This window comes from Artibeus jamaicensis, unplaced genomic scaffold, assembly GCF_021234435.1.
Source record: "Artibeus jamaicensis isolate MK-2021 breed Jamaican fruit bat unplaced genomic scaffold, CSHL_Jam_final scaffold_612, whole genome shotgun sequence".
NCBI classification, from domain to species: Eukaryota; Metazoa; Chordata; class Mammalia; order Chiroptera; family Phyllostomidae; genus Artibeus; species Artibeus jamaicensis.
The window spans coordinates 4,969,332-4,991,725 of record NW_026522049.1 but is presented as its reverse complement, the minus strand read 5'-3'; the positions used below and the strand labels follow the sequence as shown (position 1 = coordinate 4,991,725).

The following is a 22,394-nucleotide window of genomic DNA, read 5'->3' as shown; positions in this document are numbered from 1 at the left end:
GTGTTTATTAATCACAAGACCCTAGGGAAGTTAGTAACTCTCATTATCCCCATTTTTCAGATGAAAAGACAAAGTCTTAGTGATACTCCATATTGTGGGATAATGTCATATCTGGGTATCACCATGCAGTGCTGTAGACGGGGAAAGTGTATTGGGTTGTCTTTTCAAGATGCCTCAACGCTGAAACCCAAGTGCTGCTAGCCAGCTGGGGATCTCATCTAGCAGCTCAGGAAAAGAATTTGCTTCCAAGCTTGGTCAAGCTGTTGTACAAATTTAGTTCCCTGAGGTTGCAGAACTGAGATCCCCATTTCTTTTTTGTCTGCTAGCTGAGGAGGTCCTCAGCTCCTAGAGGCTACCTGCACCTGGTACCTCATAGCCAGCAACAGTGTGTCAAACACCCCATGCTTTAAATCTCAGAGTTTTTCTTTGCTAGCAGTTGGAGGAAACTGTTTCCAAAGGCTCCTGTGATCAGATTAACCTCATCCTTATCTTCCTTTTTGGCTTAGGACATTTCATCATAGTCACAGGTTCTACCCATGATCAAAAAAGGGAAGTGGATTATATAAGAGAAAGATTCATTGGGTTCATTTGTATACTTCTGCTTACCACAAATAGTGGTATTAGCAAATATTTAAAAACATCCTCCATGTGCAAGCAGTTTACACACATTAAGTCACTGAATCTGCACAACCACCTTATGACTTAGGCACTGTTACTGTCTCCATTGCACATTTGAGGAAACTGAGGTACAGATTGTTGAGGAAATGCACATAGCTAGTATGTGGTTGAGAAGATATTTAAACCCAAGAAATAGGGATCTAGGTTTGTGCTAGCTTTCTTAAGCACCGTTCCATGGACCTATCAAAAGTGCATCTCTTAGACATGGTTTTGTCTTTCCATCCTAGCTTCAGTGTAAGCAGGAGGCTGGAGTTGTGTAGGCAGGCAGAATGGGTACAGAAGGCAGCATAGGCTGCCCATGGCCCAGGCCTTAGTCCAGGCTTGCGTGCCTGCCCCTCCTAGGCTCCCCATCTTACAGTCAAAGTGTTTAGTTAGTATATGTTGTCCCAGATCGCCTCCTCCCCATGTGTGCTTCAGAAGCTGTGGCTCTAACAGTGTGTGCGGAGGGGTGTGAAATACAGATGCGATCATGAAGCAGCCTTACCACCTCCACATCCCTGGGGCTCCTCCCACCTGTGTTCAAGGCTGTGAAGGGCCTCAGGCCAACGCAGAAAAGTGACTTAATAAGCCACTGACTAGTGCACATTGAGCTTGTCTGAAAGTTCTCAGTCACAGAGGGAAAACCAAGATAATTTCACAAGTTTTCAGTCTTCTGTGGGTTGGATTACATTATTTTGGCTTAGACAGGAGATGGAAATAAATCCATAAAAAGGCAGGTAGTTCAGAATCAGACATTAGCAAGAAAAAAAAGGATAATAAACATGAAATGGAGTTGATTTTCTAGTATTTTGTTTTGGAATGCCTTAATTTAATAAGTAATAGACTTTACATTGGAAATTCACCAGTAAAATCACAGTGAAAGAATGTAGCATATAGAATAAGGAATATAGAAAACAAAACCCAGAGATTTATAAAAAGTAAAAACTGAACAGAAGACTGACAATGTTTAATAATGGCCATTATAAGTGTCAATGCTCAGTTATATCTCCAGGTGACACAGGGTATCAACTGTGACCCAACAGGGAATCTAAAACTATTTTCTCTCCTTGTGTAAAACTAAATAAAAAAGTTCATAATGAAACAGCCTAGAATGAAAAAGAGGCAGAGTAAAAATTTCTAGAGCACCGTCATCAATGAGAAGAATTTCAAAGGTGAAAACCAAGACGTAGAGCAGCCTGTTGAGGGAGTTGTGTAACTGTTAATCCACGTAACAGTGAGAGAAGACTTGATGGCAGGGAGACACATTTTCACTCTCACTGGGGAAACTTGACTGAAGCACATGAGAAGTAAAAAGACCGAAAGTGAAAAGGCATTCCCCACCAGGGCTCCACCGCAGGACAGAGCCACAGGCTTCAGGCCTGAGGGATGATGGCCATGAAGATGCAGCCTCCATAGCTGAACATCAGTGATGAGGTGACATGGCCATGTCTCCTCCCTTACCCTCCTCCCTCACCCTCCTCTCACTGTAACTCTGAAAACATGATGAATAAGGACGGGGGTAACTAGATCTGTTGAATTATGTGGGCTTAGGACAAATAAAAGTGAATTGGAAAGACAGCCCCGTTCACTTGTCCATATGATGCATTAGCTTGGCATTCAAAGGCCTCTGCAATTCTGTCCACCCCAGCCTGCCTTTCCAGGCCTATCTTCAGATACACATGGTCCCATAGCCAGCTTTGAGGTAAAGGGGCCTACCGAACATCTCCCAGGTCTGTCCAGCACACCTTCTCCTTTGCCTCCCTTCCTTCAAGGCCCAGTTCAAATCATTCCACTTCTGGATATATGTGCTCCCATACCTCCTGCTCTCTCCAGTGTTCCATCCATGACTATGCAATTAATCACATCCTTTCATGACCCACTAATTGCTGTTTATCTCTTCTGTTGTGGTTCGATGCTTCACACGCATCCGTCATTTCTGTGCAAGTGTACTCTGCTCTCTGAGAGCAAGGCCACGCCTTTTTATATTATCACTCACTATGTAGCACCCTCTAATCTCAGTCTGTCAATATTAGCATCTCATAAAAGGCTTCCTATTCTGTGTTATTGCTCTCACTTGTACAGACTAGATCAGTGAGGCTTAGAGATGATCCGAAACCTACCCTGTGCCATGTGGCTAATAAGGGGCAGAATCAAAACATAGAATCATGTGAGTTGGTCAGAAATCCTCTACTTTCCATAAATAAATATAGGGTCTCCATAAGTATATTTCAACTACTGTTCTGAACTTGCATGCAATCTTTATGACCACAGCAGGGGTATAGATTCCCCAGTTGAAGTCTAATGCCAAATTAAGACTTAATGTCTATGAAGTCTCTCACACCTGCACACACACACACACAGGTAGGCGCACCATGATGGGCACTGCACACAGGCTCCCAATGGCACAGTGAACAGTCTTTATTGGCAAAGACATGAAGAACTTTTAATCCCATGTAGGGCAGAAAGGTGCATCAACTTAGCAGGATGCTTGAAGGCTCAAGTTTATTGCAGCCGTGCCCAGAGCTTATTCATTAGGTTTATGTCCAGCATATAAATTTGAAGCAGAGCCCTGTTAGTTGTGAAATTAGCTTTGAAAGTATCCTTTATTGGAAAGCAAGGTGTCCATTCATCTCTTAGTCATGATCCTGGAAAGTGTAATGAACAAGGTGAGTGCTCAGCAGGCATGTTGTTTTCTTCAGGTTTTTGTTTGTTCCCTATTCAGCAGAGAGAAGCATGGCATATAGAATATTCACTTTTAGAGGTGGGAAGAGCCTGGCAGGAGGACAGGGAGCCTGGGGAAGAAAGCAGACCTGATTGTTTATAGGTTCCCTGGACAACATGACTTTACCTCTGGGCATAAGGTGTTTACCATGTTCATAGTGAGAATCACAGCATTTCCCTGGTGTGTGGCGCTTGCTCTGTCACACACACACACACACACACACACACACACACACACACACACTTACACAAGAATTCTGGGCCCCACTCCTAGAGATTTTGATCCACCAGGACTGTGAGGTCTAACAACTCTCCTTTTTTTTTCACCTGAGGCCTTTTTTTTTCCAGTATTCTTTACAGAGAGAGGAAGGGAAAATGAGAAGCATTGATTTGAGAGAGAAGCATCAATTGGTTGCCTCCAGTACCTCCCCGGACCTGGGATGGTATGTGCCCAGATAGGGTCTAAACCCACACATACAACCTGTAGTGATTTGCATTTTTAAGAAGATCCCTGGTGATGTTGATACTGCCAGTCCAGGAAACACAGTTTGAGAACCACTCTCGTAACAGGCATAGTGTGTGATCATAGAACATAGGAACTTCCGGTCCCTTCAGCAAAATGAATCATAATACTAAAAGCCAGGAAGCTTGTCCCGCCAACCCATCTGAAGTAGTTGCTTCTGTTCCAGTTTCAGTGTTTTCTTTTGTGTCTCCAAACCCACAGAGAGCACCTCTCTGGCACACAGATGCTCCAGCAGTCAGTCTCGCACCTTGTGCTCCTGTTGTAGCTCAGTTGCTGTCCACCAGGCAGGTGCTGACAGGCTTGCTGTTGTGGACAGAAGCCCTTCTTCTTTATTGAGAGGACGGTTATCTGTCCCTGGACCAGGGAGAACAGAAGAAATCTAACCCAGGAGGGACGAAGAGCTCTAGTATCTACTTTTCCCCATCCTTCCGTTTCCTTCTCCTTCCCTTTTCCCCTGCTTCCCCTCCACCCTCCCATGCCTCTTGTGTTTCCCTGCTGTGACTTTGTTCCCTTTACTTTTTTCTGTTGAGGAGGTGTGTGAGCCTCTCTCCTCCCCTTCCTCCCTCAGAAGTGTGGATGAATTCATCATGGTGCCTTGCCAACTTCCATCTTCATGAGTTGGTTTCCTCTCACTTTATCCTCAGCACATCTTTCTTTTTTCCCTGAACAAAATGAATGCCACTAGATTTGATCCTAGGAATTGGTCTGGACTTTGAGCCTTTCGGCTCAAGTACCTGTCTTGCCAGTTGCTATGACCTTTTTTGACTAGCTTAGGACACTGGCCATGTGCACAGCCTGTTTCTAAGGCACTCAACATGCATAGGTCGCTGTCTTGGACCCAGCGGCATCATGGCCCTGCACCAAATCGATTGGACTCCTGACTGCAAAGGAGCCTGAAAATTTGTAGGCACTCCTCAAATAGAAAGAGTGACTTTGTCTGAAATCTACCCCAGAAGAGGGCCCTCTACTGGACAGTGACTTTCCAAACCGTTCCAGTGGTTCTTGTTTGAAAAGTTGGACTGAGCATAAGTACAGCATGCTTATGCAGAAGCCATGCTAACGACAGAAGCAGAGGTGAGGAAGTGCCCGCCCACCAAGGCAGAACTCCGAATCTCTCTGCACCTTCAGAGCAGCAGTCAGGCTTCAGGAACTGCTGCCATGACCCAAGTGAGGCTTTGTGCTCTAGGAAGCCTGGTTGTATATTATTATAAGAAACTGCTTGAGAGAAACATAAGAATTTGTTTCTTATTCTTCAATGGACTTAATTTAGAAATAAGAAGAAGAGTTATTTCAGACTAAGAGCTAGACAAAGGCTATAATTAATAAATGAAAGACCAATAGTATAATCTGGGATTGATAATCATGATTAGTTCCAGCCACCGAAAAAAATACATGTTCATGTACCAGTAGAAATGCCGGTCACTGTGTCTGCCTGCTCTCACAGACGTCTGGGGCAGTTCCTGCTCTCAGAGCCAATGAGGGCAAGACTTCTCTCAGTTGCAGTATTGTGTTAGGACCTGACCCCACCCAGCTGTTGACTTCCTTAGACCTAAAGCAAGCAGCTACTTCAAGGACAGCAAATTCTAGTCTCAGATAGAGACCTGGAAATACATGTATATGGTGGGCACTTAAAAGTCAAACACTTTTTAATGTAAGTTACATCTCCTAAAATAGAAACACACCTTAAAAAAAAAAAAAGAGGACAAACTAGGCCAATCCGATCCCTGTGTGGGCCTTTTAAACTTGTATTATGACACTGATATAATTAATTGCTCCAGGGAACAGAAGTTTTGAAAAATACAAAACCCAAACTGCAGTCTTGCAGGATGATGGGCAGACTGGAGGTGTAAAGATAGAGAGCCCCTGTGCTGACAGAATCTCCGGCACTGGGGAAAGATGGATCCGAGGGACCGGGAGAAGCAAAGATGGAAAGCCCCCACCTCACGTTGCGGAATGCGGGAGAGGCTGGGCCAGGAGACGCCTGGTTAGTAGGAAGATTTTTCTGGCCCTGTTTTAGTGCATGTTCTTAAGGCTCAGCAATGCCAGTCCACTGGCCTGAGGTCTTCAGCTAGCACGGAGGGGTGCAATTATTTGCACTGGGGCTGGCTGGTTCCGTTGCCATCTGTAGGAGACACTGCAGTATCTCACAGAGCCTTGGCAGATGTTCACTAGGATAGGCAGGAGGGCTGTGCTCCATCACCTGGTCTCCCTCTTTCTTTCCCAGGTTCCGTGTGCATTTGGGTGTGTGTGTGTGTGTGTGTGAGCTGCAGCCTTCTTCTGACAGTTTAAAATGTGCCCCTGGTCTCATCTGTTCCAGCCTCTTTCATCAGTGCTTTTGGCAATAAAATCTTTGTTTACAATGAATGAACTTAATAAAGTTTTCACTTGATTTTACCTGCTAATGTTTATTTTAGAAGCGTCTGCATGCCAGTTTAGCCTGCGTTTCTCACAGCTTTTTCCCGTCTGCCATGCCCTCCTCTTCATCCCGCCTTTTGCTTCTAGTCTTTTCCTACTTTACACCAATTACCACTGTCCCTGGTCCTTACAAGCAGGTCTGGAACCATTTTCTTGAGTAAGAAAATATCTGATGTAAATGTATTGGCAGGGGAACATGATCCAGCATTATTTTGAGTGGGGAAAATTCTTTATGGAGAAACTCTTTCAAGAGCTTCTGGACCAAAAAACCCAACATTCTGATTAAGGAAGGAGTTTCACACTACCTTTCCCTAGGCCTCTGGACAATATGCAAAATGGAATAATTAAATGTCATAATCCTTGCACCTGGTAACACTCCTCAAACATCAACTTAGAGGTCTGACTCTGTCCATGAATTTCCACCTCCTCGGCCTCCATGGCCTCTTCTCAGGGAGGGACGTCCCAGTAACACCAATGCTCAGCAGCCCAGCGACCGCCCAGCAACTACATTCCCAGTCTGAAAAGTCCATAATTATACGAGAGCAGTGGCTAGAAGCTACTTTCCGGTAACCAGTTCCTAAAATCTCAGAGCTGCTGGGTGTTACCCATCAGCTTGGTGACCTTTGGAGGGATCTGGGCTGTGCAGAGAGCCCGTGTTTCAACTTAGTATAAAACTGGCCTACCCCCACCCCAGCCATCTTTAGGGTCATGAGCATGCACCCCTCATGTTTGGCTGATGTCCTGGGCATGATATATTCATGGAGACACCAAGCATAGACCAGAAGGTGCCTCTCCTTGGTACCATCTACGTGCCTTTCCTTGATTTTACAGATACCCCTCAGCTGGCTAATGCTTTGGTAGGCAGAAAGGCGAAGGTGTTTGTAGTGTGTTGACCCTGAATCTCAACAAGCCATGCTCTCCCCTTTTGTTGTCTTTTCTCTGCCATGCCTGCCTGACCGAGGAACCATACCATGCACCTTGTGTTTATCTTGCTCTAAATTCTGGTCTAAAACAGGCACACACAAATGACAAAAAAATAATATAGTCAGTGGCTCACTCTTCCTCATCCCACAGAGTACAGCACAAACACCCCTGGGATGGGGATTAGGAAACTCAGGTTGCTTTTCTAGTTTAATTGCTGGTAGTGTGGCTTTAGGCAAGTAATGAAATCTCTAAAAACTCTCTAGGGTAAAGATAAAAACCCTCTCCTGCCTTTCACATGGGGCAATTATGAACACATGAAATGATGCGTGTGGTACTGTATGTAACAGCATTATATAAGCATGTGAAAAGGGAAGGAAGGGGAGGGAAGGGCTGGCCGCGGCCAGTGACAAAATGTAATTACCACGAAGCAGAGGAGGTCTCCACATAAAGTGTTAAAAATGTAACAACACAGGGAATAGTGGTTGTTTTATGTTGTTGTTTTGTTGTACTCTCTCCATGCCAACATGACTTTTTCATTTTACACTTTTTGATACTTCCAAGGATGTGTGTGTGGTCAGGCTGGGGGAAGACTTTGGGTGGAACGCTTGGAATTCCATTGGGACACATTTTCCTGGAGTTATTGCTTCTTAAACAAGCCAATACCATCATTTATAACCATGACCCAGAATGCATCACAGTTGCCTAAACATACAAACAAAATGAAATGTACAATTTGCACAGTCTTTAGCTGAGTACTTAAAAAATCTGGAATGGTTTGGGGGAAGACATATAAGCAATAAAAAAAAATCATGTAACCCTATATAACGATGTTTATTAAATGCCTGTTTATGGTTGTGCTTGGTATTCTAAAGGACAAAATAAATGTAATTGTGGAATTATGGAACTACAAAACAGGAAGGAAGTTAAAATGCGTCTCATCTAGTTTGTGCACTTTACTGATGGAGGAAGTGAGGCCAGAAGAAGCTGAGCTCCAAGGTCACTGAGCTAAGAGGAGCCAGGGCTCAGCCCAGTCTCCCCACCTGGCACAGAGCTGCCTCCAGCACACTCACCCCAAGAGCCATTTACATCAACTACCACTAATGGGCCATGTAAAGTGCTGAACACGTGTTTAAACAACCAAGTAATTTTCTAAGCCTGGTGTTACAACAAGAAAAGACCTGACCATTAACTTTAGCCTCTGTCCACACATTTAAAAGTGGGGAAGGGATATTGAGCCATCACTCAAGTCACTTAGTTCATAATACCAAGCGTGTGTATAAGGAGCTGATTTGATAGCATAGAGCTTATGAGAAACAGGTGTTTGGAAATTTCCGTTCTCTCTCGCAAACAGATTTGCACGGGAGTGAAGGCCAGAAAATTGTCAGAAATAAAGAGGGGCAGAGAATAAATCCAGTCGCCAGTCTTTAGAGGGAATCAGTCACTCGGACCACGTGTAGTGAGCCCCAGGAGGCCAGGGCAGCACTGCTCTTTGTGGGCTGGGCCTGCCTGTTGCATTTTCTTCCTTGGAAGAAACATCAGCTGCAGTAACATCAGCTGCAGCATGCTCCCCATTCCATCCCACTGTTTATCATCTGATGGCCATTGGGAAAGTTTTGCTGAAGGCAGATATTAGTCTTATAAAGAAATTTCATTCCTTTAAGTCAAGTTACATGAACCAGGCTGATTTTCTTTCTGATGAGAAGATTTTCTTTTTTGGTTAGTTTGTATTTAAGTGCTCAGAAAAATGAGGTAGGCTTGACTCTGAGAGCCTTCCTGGTGCAAACAGAATTGTTAGTCAGCTGTGGTCTCCATGGTGATTTTTTTAAAGCGTTGTTTGAATCAATCTTCTAAATATTGAGGCGTAATTTGTGAATGCAATTGAAAGAATAATAATAGAATAATCAATAATACAGTATTGCCTTGAATTCTGGTATTTGAGACTTTCCACAGACTGCTTCTTCACTGGCCTTCAAGTTGGTCTCTAAACATGACCTTCATGGTATCTTTGCCTCAGTCATAATGTCCCAGGCGCCTGTCTCTGTTTCCTTTCACTCTGTCCACGCTCTGTGTGTCTGGTTCCTTTAAAGGATGGGTCTGTTCCACAGGCCCCTGGTCCTTGCCTCAATGCCATCTCCTCGTAATTCCTTATATCGTACGCAGTGCAGATGCCTAGGCCCTCTGGACCTGGGGACCACCACACTGGAAAGAAGCCTGGCTTTCTAACTGGCAGAAGCAAGCTCGACAGACTGACTTTCCATTTCCTGATCTTTCAGGTTTCCCATCTAAAAGTCGAGCAGTTTGGGCAAGATCATTTCTAGTGTTCTTCATCTGTGGATTCAGTGATGAATCTCAGTTGCAGAAACAAAGTAAGAACATCATCAGACTGGACCGTTGTTTCCCTGCTCTATATTTTTAATAGACAGTTTTCTATCCATTCTGCTTTCAAGTCTGCGTTCAAAGGTCAGGCTCATGAAATGCAGCTAAGAGCTGCTGTAAGCCATTGAGAGGAAGAACAGCATTCACCTCCAGAAGGAGGCTCCCGCTCTGATAAACCCTCCGAATGCATCTGCAACTGGGGCAGTCTGTGAACCAAGTGTTTCCAAGATGAAACAGGAGCATCAGATCATTTATTCATCATGATCTCTCTCTAACTCTCTTGAAAGCTGTGAAATGAGGAGGTCTCATACCTTTTCGTTGCCCAAGAACAGTCCATCTTCGGGGGCCCCCCATTTGGGGCAATAGACCAGAGTCTGAATCCTCAGCCAGACCAAGGAGAGGGAGAATGAAGCAGCTAGTATTTCCCGTGCTTTTCCTGCAGCTTGTCTCCTTCTGTGACTTTGTTCTCCTGTTTTAAACTGCACACAGGTCAAAAGAAAGTGGCAGAAGAAACACTATCCCAAAAGCTTTTGGAATATGCTCTAAGTCCTACATAGCTAAAAGAGATACTTGTTGAATGCCTACTCTGTGATACCCACAAGTTGGGGGACTCAGTGTAGCATAGTGGTTACACCTACAGCCACTGGGGCCAAATAATACCACACTTGAAGCAGCGCCCGAGTCCTGGGTTGCACATAATTAATGTTAGTTTTAATACCATTGTTAGTAGTCATTGCTGGTGCCTGCTGGGTACCAGGCACAAGGTAAGGGAAATAAGGCTTCTGCCTTCAAGGACAACCAAAATAAGCTCTGCGTACATCAGTCAGTACATGTAGAACACTGGGTTTGAGAAAGCTGGCTAGTGGAATAAAATGTACTCCAACATTCTCTTGGATACACTTGTCCATCTCTCAAATTGTGGTATAATAAATTGGACAAACATGGAGTGTCTGTTAAAATGTAAAAGGCATAGAACACATTTATACTACAACCAGGGTCACATTGGTCTAGACCTATTTTATAATCTTCCAGGAAGAAAAAAGATTTCTTTTTTATTATGGGCATGACAATGAACTCAGCTGGCTCAGTTTTCACTGGCTCTCCAGACCCCTCCATCCAATCCTTCTGTTCCTTCCTCATGTCTTGCATGGCTCCTGAGGTGGACTAGGGTCTTTCAGTGTTTCACAAGGAAGTTGGCTAAGACAGTAATGTGGGTGCTGTAGTTGACAGGGCCACCCAGCCAGGGCTGAAGTTGTTCTTGATGGGGGAGAGATATATATGTCCCAAGATTTCTTTATATTGGACTTCTCTTTGCTTGGGGCTTTAGCTATGTTGAGGGCTTGCAGAATTCATGAAATAGGAAGAGCCAGAGATACAGCATTTGAAATCTTCCAAGAACACATAATCCCTATTATATATGTGATCAGAGTATCTGCATTGCCTTTTCTTTTTGAAGAGATGGATGTGTGTTTCATATTACTTAGAAAGCAGGCATAATGAATCATTATTTTTCACTCAGCAAGTTCACTTTTGGGAGTGTTTCTAGGGGTACTGAGTATAGATCACTAAGACAGAGTGACATCATCAATTATTGACCAAACTGGGATGGCAGTTTTGCAAGTGAAAGAATACATCATAAATAATTACAGTGGGACAGCAATGGAAAACTGGTTCTGTCCCGGGCACACAGGGACACCTGCTATCATGAAATGTCTGCACGAATATCGTGAAACGTGTCACATCACTCTTCACAATGGAAAAGTAAATAAACAAATAAGAGCAATAAACAGACAGATAGGTATTACAAGTCTCATGTGAAATGATGCATAGTGAGCAGCTGATAACATAATGTTATAAAGATTTAATGCAATGGAGAGAATTCACCATGTGTCAAGATGCAAAAAAAAAAAGTTTAAAAATGTGTTTCCATTCATAGTGTGGGGGAAAGATAGTGAAAAATGGCTATAGCATATTAAAATTGTTTAATCTGAATGCTGAATGTGGAGCTGTTTGTGTGTGTGTATATATTTTTTACTTCTATATTTTCTAGCTTGATTCATTCTTATCGGTCAGCAGTATAGGGAGGCTGTAGTTTAAACAGTTACTGCTGGGCCTCACCAAGGTGCTTACAGGTGGATCCAGCTCAAGGGCAGCTCAGGGTCAAAGAATAATAATTCTCCCGAAATGTGTGTCACTTTTGCTTTAAAGTGCTTCCCTGCACATTATCTGGCTTGATATGCTCAGCAGTAGACAGGTATTATCATTCTCATTTTATAGTTTCAGAGTCAGAATTTTTGAAAAACTAACTTCATCGCCTAAAGAGCACAGATATTTTGAAGGGACATTTTTTTAGAATTATATCTCACCTCTCCCAACTTCAAGTTCAAATTTATTTTCTAAAGTAGCTTCTCATAGCATCATCCTGGATTACTAGTTGTGACCCTAAATTTTATTACGGACAGTGCTAAGGGCCCACTATTTGGTTGGAAGGGGGTCTCTGGAAAATTGGTCTTGAAACTTCATATGCATTAGTGATGTGCTTAGCCGACTGGTCTTGCCTGATCAGCAGAAAATTAAAACACTGAAATTAATAAAAATTCAAATTCGATCCCCATGATTCAAAGACTTCATGGACTTTAAAAGGATATAACATTTAGGGTTTTCTTTTTTTCCCATCTTGGTATTCCAAGGCTAGTTACATAGTTTAAAGCATTAACTTAGTCTCATGTCTTAATTCATAGAAAGAAAAAAACTATCAGCCTTCTGCCCATTTATGAATAGGTTTAATGGGGAGGGGTAAAGAGAGTTAAGCATTATTCAACATGTTGCACACCCTCTGCTTATGACTCAGAAATCAGTATGGCATCTCCTCCTTTGGGCTTTAAATTCTTTCAGGGACTCCTTCCCTGCCAGGTTCACATCTAGCCAGGGAATGCAGAGTTAATCATCTGAAAACACAAAGATCCCCCACTGCTATTTCATTGGAAATTAAATGGTAAATTTGGGAAGGGTGATGGGAAAGATTGATAGGGCAAATACCTGATATATGTTTCCCCTTGCTTATTTTAATGAATAAGCTTCCAGGTTCCTGCTTACTATGCATTTTCTTGGGGATGGGCAGCCACTTGATTTTGTATTTTAATAATTGCTTTGAGTGATCACAGAATTAAGGGACAGTTGCTCACATATGCATAACTTCTAGTCTTGCAACTTAACAACCTTGTCTTAGAGACATGGCCATGTCTGGGGACAGGGCAGTCACCAAATTTGCCAACAAAGTCCCTACATTCCCCATTGTGTACTGATTGGACCAGACATACAGGCTTTCTCTCTCTTGCTTTGCAAAGACTTACTTATGAGATCATCCTTACAAACTGTATTCAAAACCTTTTTTTGTTTCACTCTGTGACTGTCTAGCAGGGGTAAAGTAGAATTTAAGTTCTTTATTACAGATGCCTGAAAAGTCAGTGCTGATCTTCCTTCCTTGTTAATTGATGAGCTCACAGTCTCCTCTTCCTCCTCACTCTTCCTTTCCCCCCTCATCTCAACACATTCATGGCTGTCCTCATCCACTATAATGTCCTTTCACCAGCCTTATCTTCAAAGGCAAAATAATGATGTACATTATTGTTATCTGGGTCTCTCCCTGCATCTCTGTTTCCAGGACAGATTTAGCATCACCAGTGGTCACCGATTAGATATTTATGCAGCCACACTGGCTCTCTCATGCCCCTTTCATCTGTCTTGTTCTGGGGACATGGGATTAATTCTGCACTAATTGTGTCATCTCTGAAGATATATAAGAACTATTCCAAAGTTTCAGAGAAATACATAGTAGACAGTATATCAAAGCAAATTTAATTCAGTAGGAGGCCTCCTACTTCCTTAATCTTTCTGTGTTGAATTGAAAACAAGTAAAACAAAATAAAAAGTACAGAGTATTATTTTATCTTGCTTTTCTCCTAGTCTGATTCAGTACCTTCCTAGTCATTAAACAGATGCAGACACAGCACTCAAGTTGATGCCTCTTGTTTGCATGTTTTCTCTCCAGGAACTACCCACTTGGATTTGTAAACTGTAGGTAATCCGGGTTACTGAGAAGTGTGGATTTTCTTAGTGAAATGAACCAAGTTCACCACTCTCTTAGGAAAAGCTTAGGGCACCAGTTAGGCTCACCTTGGGATGACACAGAAAAGGCCATGGTCATGTGAAGGGACTGACAAACCCATCTAGCGTTTGAGCTCCCTTCCTCTCTCTGAGAAGTGAAGTGGAGCCAATGAGTGTCCACACTGCAACTCCACTGTGCCATTGGTAGAGAATCAGTCGGTCAAAAGGCAGGCCTGTCACCATGGAGACCCAGGTGGCTCCTGGAGTTGGCAGCAGAGGTCCCTGAACAACCATGGCTGTGTGAAGGACCTGATGCCCACTGTGTGGAGGAGAGTTCAGGTAGCCTGGGTGAGAGGATAAGCCGTCATTTGTGAGTCTCCATGAAACGCTTCTGATGTGTTGGCGGGTCCTTATTTGCAGTCATACGATGTTACCGTTTTCTATTACAAATTGCAAATTCAATTCTGGAGTTCAATTATCCTAGCCACAGCCAACCAATAAGTTTAGCAGTTTTTGAAAAGGAGGGCAAGTAACACTCAAGTTTATAAACACATGTAGAGGAATACCCGTTACACATAAGCCTCAGCAAACTGATAATGGAGAGTTCCCAGCTCTGGGCCAGGGGAGGAGTTGGGGAGAGGACTTCTGGGGGCCACACATAAGACAGACTTCTGGATGTGTATGTTCTCTGAAACAGTATTCAACATGATCCTCCACGAGGGTCCCATTTTTTATTGTCCACTTAAACTTGCGGAATGTTGCATACTCTGTCTCATTCCTAGTGGTATTTGTAAGGTATACTGATCCATCAAAAATGCCCCCAGTCCTTCAACTCTATTTTTACTTTTATTTTCTTAGCATTCCCCATGTTTATTTGACCACAAAAGTACTTTTCATTAAGAATTCTAACTAACAGTGCTCAGAACTTCTGTTTCACACAGCTTGCTTTGGGAAAACAGTGATGCAGAGGAAATAAATTTCAAATTTTAGAGGACATAACAGTTAAAAGTAAGACTCTCATCTCAAGATAATATATTCCTGTGAAAAGCCTTAGACATTCACAAAACATATTTCGAGAGAGTCCTATTTAGGATCTTGCTTTCAAAGTGTGGTTCTTGGAACAGCCACATTGTCATCACCAGGGTGCTGATTAGAAACGCAGAGCCCTGGTCCCGCCCCAGAGCTATGGGACCAGAAACTCACATCACTTTCAAGACCCCCTGGTGATTCAGGTGCACAAAAGGTCTGAGGAGGACTGTTTCAGAAGACTCATACCTACTAAGGTATATGAATTTTGTGCATTTCTGTATACAAACTGAAAGAAAACTATGGCCATATATTAAGGTTAATATTTATCTTTTAAAATACGAGCATTGAACAATTTTATGAGAAAGTGAATAATTACGTTAAAATAAGTAAGCCCTGAGTAGGTTGCCAATTTGGATGAGCACGTGTCAGCACTGGATCTGGATCAGAGTAACTGGGTCGGCATGTGTTACGAGCAGGAGCAAGCGGACGACCTGGTGAAGCCAGAGCACAGCCATGCTCTTGCTTGGTTAGGACTTAGGACAGCCTGCTGGTGAGCCGGGAAAGGCATTGAGTAGCACATTTGTGCTGTAGTTACACTGATGTGTCACGTGTAGCATCATGTAAATCGCACTCTTCAACAGGGCAGCCATTAAGTTTAGAAGCGCTGTAATTTCTTGGAGGTACCTATCTTCACATGTGTTCATTTACTCAGTTCACTGGTTCACATTTTACGAGGGCTGTTTTTAGATCTATCACTATCCTCAGATCAATAACACATACGCTGCCCCATGGAGGAACTCATAAGCTAATATATTAGCTGGATTGTACAGAGTTCACCATGTGGAAAACATGCATGTGACAAAGTTATAGGAAGGAGTTCTGTAAGTGGGGAACAGACATGAAAATTGTCCTAGCGACCAGAGCAGGATAAGGATCTGCAAAAATCCTTACATTGTTATTTACCTACACATTCTCATATCACTCTTGGAGTTAGTGGGAACTTAGTATAGTATGTAGGTTAGATGGCAAATTAAGATTTTATTTCTCCCAAGTCTCTGTTAGTCCTTTTTGACCCACTGCCTCCCTCACTGAACTGCTTGCTTACTGATTTTCTGAGCATTGATTCTCTGAAGATACTAGCTTCCTAGTGGATGACTGTCTGACTCTTCCAAGCCCTACCTAGTACAGGGCTGGGCTCAGAATGCAGACATGCAACATGGGGGATAAGAGGTCTTGAAGAAAGAATTGCGAGTGATTCAAGGCTAAAGCACTGGCATCATTTAAGAAGAGAAATGGAGCTCTGCAAGCAGTCAGGCTAATGGAATATTTGCATAAGGAAACTTACTGTGTGCACCATATGTGTGTTACTACCAGCAATTTGGAAACCTCAGTATTATTTTTTAATGTAGAAAATGGTATCTGTAATAGAGGAGAGACAGTGGCAGTAACCCCAGGGGAAGGTGGTGAGGGTATAAACCAGAGAGCTCTCCATGGAGATGAAGAAGCAAGTAGATACGAAGCACCATGTTTAAAGTATGTTGGAATAAGTGGCATCGCAGGATAGAGTGAAGGACAGGAAAGTGTTTATAAAAACATACGGTGGCTCTAATGGTGAATAGAAGAAATTTCTTAAGACTTGTAGGGACAGAGAGTACACTATTTTGTCACATCAACTTTAAGGTCTTGACAGACTTCTATGTTGGGGAGTCCTTAATTCAGGAGAGTAAACCCAAAGAAAGTAAGACAAGGGACATGTTGCTTGGTCTTCTTGAGCTACGCTGAAGTCTACCATGGAGAAGGCCAAGGTTTCTTGATTTCTTTTTGAGATGTTGTAGCTTCATTTGCTGGAATCACCAGAAACTCAGCATTCAGGCTGCAGGCCAGGAATAGATTAGGCCTTTGGTATGAGGAATGTCAGTATTGTAGCTCCCCAGAACCAAGGCATCATTGCTAGACAGACAAGGGAGAAGGAGGGGAAATAAAAGGTGGAAGATGAAGAGGAGAAGAAGGAGGACAAGAAAGACGAGAAAGGGAGAAGGGTACGGGGAGGAAGAAATGGGAAGCTCCTGTTGTCTGTGAAGCCAGCCCGCGAAACCATAGTGGGATTTTTCTGTTCTTGGAGGGTGAACATACTTCCCACCTCTCATCTCCATTCCTTTGCTCTCTATACTCTATAGAACAATCTCCTATTCCTCTGCTCTTTGAGTAATTAAACCCCTTTATCCCTCCCTTCATATAAGACATCAAATCTAAGCAGATCCATCCCAGTTCCCTTGCCGTTTTGAGCCAGTCTGATGCGGATCTGGTTCTTCTAATGGGATCTACCACTGGGATCCTGTGAACCATCAACCTGAGGCAAATTGTTTCCAAGTTCACCTGCAGTTGAGGTCACCTTGGAAAAGGCCACCTCATAATAAGAGAGGCCATGCTTGTTCATACAAGTTACCGCTTGATGTCAGTGCTCAGTCCTCCCTCACGTCCATTACTTCTACTAACCCAGGTGCGGGGATGTCTGGGAGGGGGCTGTGTTTTTTAAACAAATGGGCATAAGCAGCAAACACCAGGCTCATTGAGAAAGGTGGAAGACAAAATAGGAATTGCTGGTATCCCAGCCTCAAGTTTGTTACCAAGAAACCAAAATACATGATCTTTCCTCTTATCTGTCTAACTTAAATGACTTATATTAGTTTATTAGGCTTCCCTTTTAGTTCAGAGATGGCACATAATCTGGGATCATGCCAGCCCCTCCCCTTGGCACTCTGGGCAGTGGCACCGTCTGAGCACGACAGTTTTCCATCCCCCTGGATCGTTCCTGTGAATCCTTCTCGACACATGTTGTCAGGCCAGAGTTGGTACCTGATGGCCACTCTAGGAGCCCTCCTTGCCAGCTCTGCCAAGGAGAGGAGGAGGAAGCCCTGTAGCTATAGCAGCTGGCACCCCCACAATAGGCTGAGCTGCCCTGCACAGGATGAAGGGCCCTTCCTGCCATGTGGTGACCACGTTTGGTGTGGTTCCCGAGTAGGACTTAGATTTCATTCCGCTTAGATGATGGATAGTCTGTTGGAAATGCAGGTGCTTATTTCAGTTAAAGCATTTTTATTTTATTCATATTATTTAATACATCATCTCTGTGGTGAAATAGGGAGGCTTATCCACTGAGCTTTGACCTATGGGTCTGATCGTGAGGGCTGGCATGGAGGCCTGGGTGTGTGGCCGCCTGCCATTAAGTGATTGCAAAATTCACTTGCATTTCTCTGAGCCCATGAGCATCAATCAAAAGTTGGTGTATTTGGTTTGCTTCCCCTTCCCTACAGGGGAGGAGTGTGCTGATCAGGCTAATGTGAGTTGTCTGTCTTACTAAAGCTAGAAGATGTCTCCCTTGTATGTTACAGCACCATACTGGAATTTTCATTTTCTTAACTTCATTTTACACAACCCTAGATATAATGTCCGTGGTGGTGGTGGATGTTGATGTTGTTCTCCTCCTCCTCCTCCTCCTCCTCCTCCACCACCACCACCACCACCGCCACCACCACCACCTCCTTACTCTTCTTTCTTTTTTTTTCTGGGACATTGGTGTATCCAGTGTATTTATAAAGCCCACCCAGAACCAACTTTCTGGAGTACCAATAATCTCTGCTTTCATGATTACGTAGGCATCAACAGTGTAGCCAAAGGGTTGAAAGCAAAGAATTTGAATCAGACGAATCACATTTTGCAACTTTATGATAGTGTGTCCTTCAGTGAACTTCTAGACCTTCTCTGACTCGGTTGTCGTGCTTCTAAGTAGTCACAGCAGGATGTGTTAACAATACCACAAGCGTGTTGGGAAGCTATGTGAAACAGCAATGAGGCGTGCTTAGCAGTCCCACTCATGAGCATGTGGCGTCTGTGAGCTGTTTCCGTTATCCTCCCACAGTGTTAAATTACCACGTGGAGAGCAGAGTGGCATGTGAGCAGCATATGTTCCTAACGATTGTAGCCCCTGAGACCTGGGCTGACTTTTGTGACTTAACCTACTATTGCTTGTTGCTATGCCCCCAACAGTGGAAGCTTCTCAACGGTGAGAAGTCTGTTTTACATATAATTACTTAAAAGGTCATTTGAACTAGGGTAGCAATTTCAACTGGCTTCATGTCATTTCTTATTCTGTGTCAGAAAGCCTGCCTGACCTGTGGGGAATGGGTTCCTCCCAGGAGCCCTCCTGTCAGGTTGGTGCTGCGCAGCCAGGAGGAAGCACAGGTGGAGCCCCTGGGCCTGGGGAACCTTGGTCCCGTCCATTGGCATGGAAGCCCAGGTGGTGAAATCCTGCTTGTAATGGTGGGTGTTACTTCCATTGAACCTGTCATTAAATTGTGGTCACTGGCCTTGATCTACCAGAGTGCAAAGACATCTCCATCTGAGCCATTAAAATATAAAACCATGAAGCCTAGGCTTCTCTTTAAGAAAACTTCTTTTGGCAATATGGAAAATGAAGGGCAGGGTTCAAAATGCAGATATAAACACAGGGACAGCTTGCTTCTGATACAGTAATATGAGTATTCACAATACAAAGCCCATATATTTTCCCAAATGGCCTCAAATTACCAAGTCATCTTAATACATGTAATATATGAGGCAATTTTAGAGGAACCATGTAGTCAAGATGATTTGTAAACACACAGGTAAGGGAGCCAATAATGAAAAGCAACATAGTGTCACTGTGTAGAAGAACTTGAAACTGTCTTAGTGGCTTAGGGTGAAGGACCACCTCCCTTCCTCCTACACACACCTCTCTCTCCCGCTCTTGCATTCCAAGCCAACAGGCATGGCTTCTGAGATTTTCACTGGAATCTATTAAATCACCTTAACAGTTAAGAGTATGGTAATTTCTCACTTTCCCTTTTTTTCTTTTCTAATGCCCATACTTTCAAATATGGCTTGAAAAATGGTTGGGATTAAAGTTGCCCGAGATTTCTTAAAAGAAAGAAGCATGTACTACAGCTGTCTTTACCCTACATCTTGAATTTTCCACCCCCAACTCAAAAATATGATCCTACTCAAAACCCAGATGTGGTATTTTAGCCAGTATGCTCTGAGGAAGTGGTTGGTACCAGAACTTAACCACCTGTTTTGTAGGGATGGCCAGGCATTAGAGCTGCACGCTGCTGGCTTTTTTTTCTGCTACTGTGATTTTAAACTCCATTTAATGGGCTATTTGAAGGGGAGATTTTGCCACCTGGGGGAGCAGTTCAGAAAACTGGATTGGTCGCTGTGTCTGTGAATGTCAGAGGTAGTTAAATCGCAAAAGAGCTACAAAAAATGAGAAGGGGAAATGACCCAGAAAATCCAGCAAGGGCAGCTTCCCTCTGAAGTCCAATCCTCTGACAATGATGTGGAAAGAGCAACTTCCATGCCTCCTGGGAGGTTATAAACTTCTCTCCTCAATTGTGAAGTGAAACAGAGATATTGGAGTGACTTGTTTAAGAAGCACGCACCCCCTGATTTTTTTCTGTGTACAGAGAGACAGATTTCACCCCCTCATGTTTCCTCCATCCATACCATCCTAGATACAGGGTCTAGCAATAAGCTTTTTCCATTAAATACTTTGTGTCCTTACTCATTCCTCAAATGATCAATTTATTTTTAAATACAAAATTATATAATATACAATACTAGTTTAAAAACACAATGGATATATGAACATAATTTACTTCTCTAATGAGCATTTAAGCTTTATGTGCTTATTATTATTATAATACTTTAAAAAATTCATAAATTTATGTTCTCCATTTCTTTTTGAACCTACTAAGGGGAAGCCCTTTTTGAAATGTTTTGATTTCCATCTAACTGACTTCTACATTTTTTTCCTGACCATTTTCTGAAAATACACCCATGACTTTTAAAAGTATATAACATGCAAGTTAGACTCAGAAGCAAACAAACCTTTGTTCACATCCCTCACTGTCTCTCTAGGGTGTATTCTCCAGTATTAATTACTTGACCAGGACACATGAATATTTAAAACTATTAATGTATTTTTAACAGTGTGCTTTCCAGAACGATTTTCTCAATTAGCCATGTTGGAGGCTGTGCTGTCATTCTTACTGAACCCTGTGCAAAATTATATTGAATCTTTTGTAACATTTGTCTCTTGGATGGGTAGAAAAGCTGATTTTTATTTAATTTGCAATTCAGTAATTACTTATAAGAAATGCTGGTATATGTTTCTCAGCTCTTGTGTCTGTGTTATAAATATTTTTTATAATCTTTGTCCATGTTATCTGTGTATCAGTTTTCTCTCTATAACTTGTAAGTGTTCTTGACATAGTTATGGTATTATTTTTGCCACAGATTTTGATTCTGTGTTATTAGGCACATCATTGTAGGACACTTGAAGCTTTCGGTCTAAATGCATTTTTGTGAATTTGAAATGATTGTTCCTAATTGATTTTTTTTACTCCCCATAAAAAATACCTGCTTCCTATTGAGTCTAAGATTGTTCTAACTTTTGCCCAACATTGTTCTAAGTTCACCTGCATTTATCTTTGTTTTATAATATTCTGTTACATGAATCATGTTGATGGGCATTTAGCTTGTCTCCTTCCTTTACTTTTTGCTATTATAAACATTGCTGGTAAGAACATTTATACATATCCTCAAGAGCCCATGGGTAAGTTTCTCTAGATCAGAATATACCCCTCCTCCAGCTTGGCTTCAAACTTACTTTCCAGTCTGATTCTACCAGTTTACGTTCATATTCTTCATCAGAATTTATTAGCACCACACCATTTTATTACTGGTGTTCTGGTTGTGATAACTGATGTCTTATTATGGTTTTAATTTGCATTTCCATGATTGCTATTGCATAGAGCTTTTTTATGTGTATATTGACTTTCACATTTCCTCTGATATGTATTGCCTACTCATACATCTCGCCCAATTTTATTGGATTGTTTATCTTTGCTTATTGACTTGTAGAAATTTTTAATATAGTCAGTACATTAATATCTGTCAGTTATATGCATGGCCACTATCATCTCCAGGAGCTTGGCTCATCTATTTGTTTATTTATAAAGTATTTCATCCATACAAAGTGTAAGTATGTATACATAAGGGCTTAAAATAATAACATCACAAACCCTTGTATTGAACTCACACTGTACCACCTGGCAATAAAAATATCAGCAATGCCTTTGAAGCTCTGTCATACCCTTTCCTCCTTCCAACAGTAACCACACTTGTGATTTTTTCAAACTCAACTTTATTAAGATGTAATTACATATAATAAAATGCATGCATTTTGAGTGCGCAGTTTGATGTTCTCTGACAAGTTTATGTGCACATAATCAAGATATAGAGCATATTCATTACCCCCAAAGTGTTCTCATGTGCTCTTGGTAATCAGTAGCCTTTCTCCTAACCCCATGCCCTAAATAACCTGTATAAACTGTCACTACAGATTAGTCTTGAGTGTTCTCAAATTTCATATAAATGTAATCTTACATTATAAATATGTCCTTGGTGTTTTTGAGATTTATCCAGGTTGTTGCCTATGTAAGTAGGTAGTTCCTTTTTAGTTTTGAGTAATATTTTGATGTATGCCACAATTTGCATACCTACTCTTTTGTCGATGTACAGTTTCTTTTTAGCAGTTATTAAT

The 22,394-nt window shown here is 42.3% G+C and overlaps 1 protein-coding gene across 1 annotated transcript in view; it reads left to right on the top strand.

Moving 5' to 3' along the window:
- The window catches only part of AGBL1 (AGBL carboxypeptidase 1), a 565,654-nt gene that overhangs the window by 438,459 nt on the left and 104,801 nt on the right, over window positions 1-22,394 (top strand). The window lies entirely within an intron of this gene.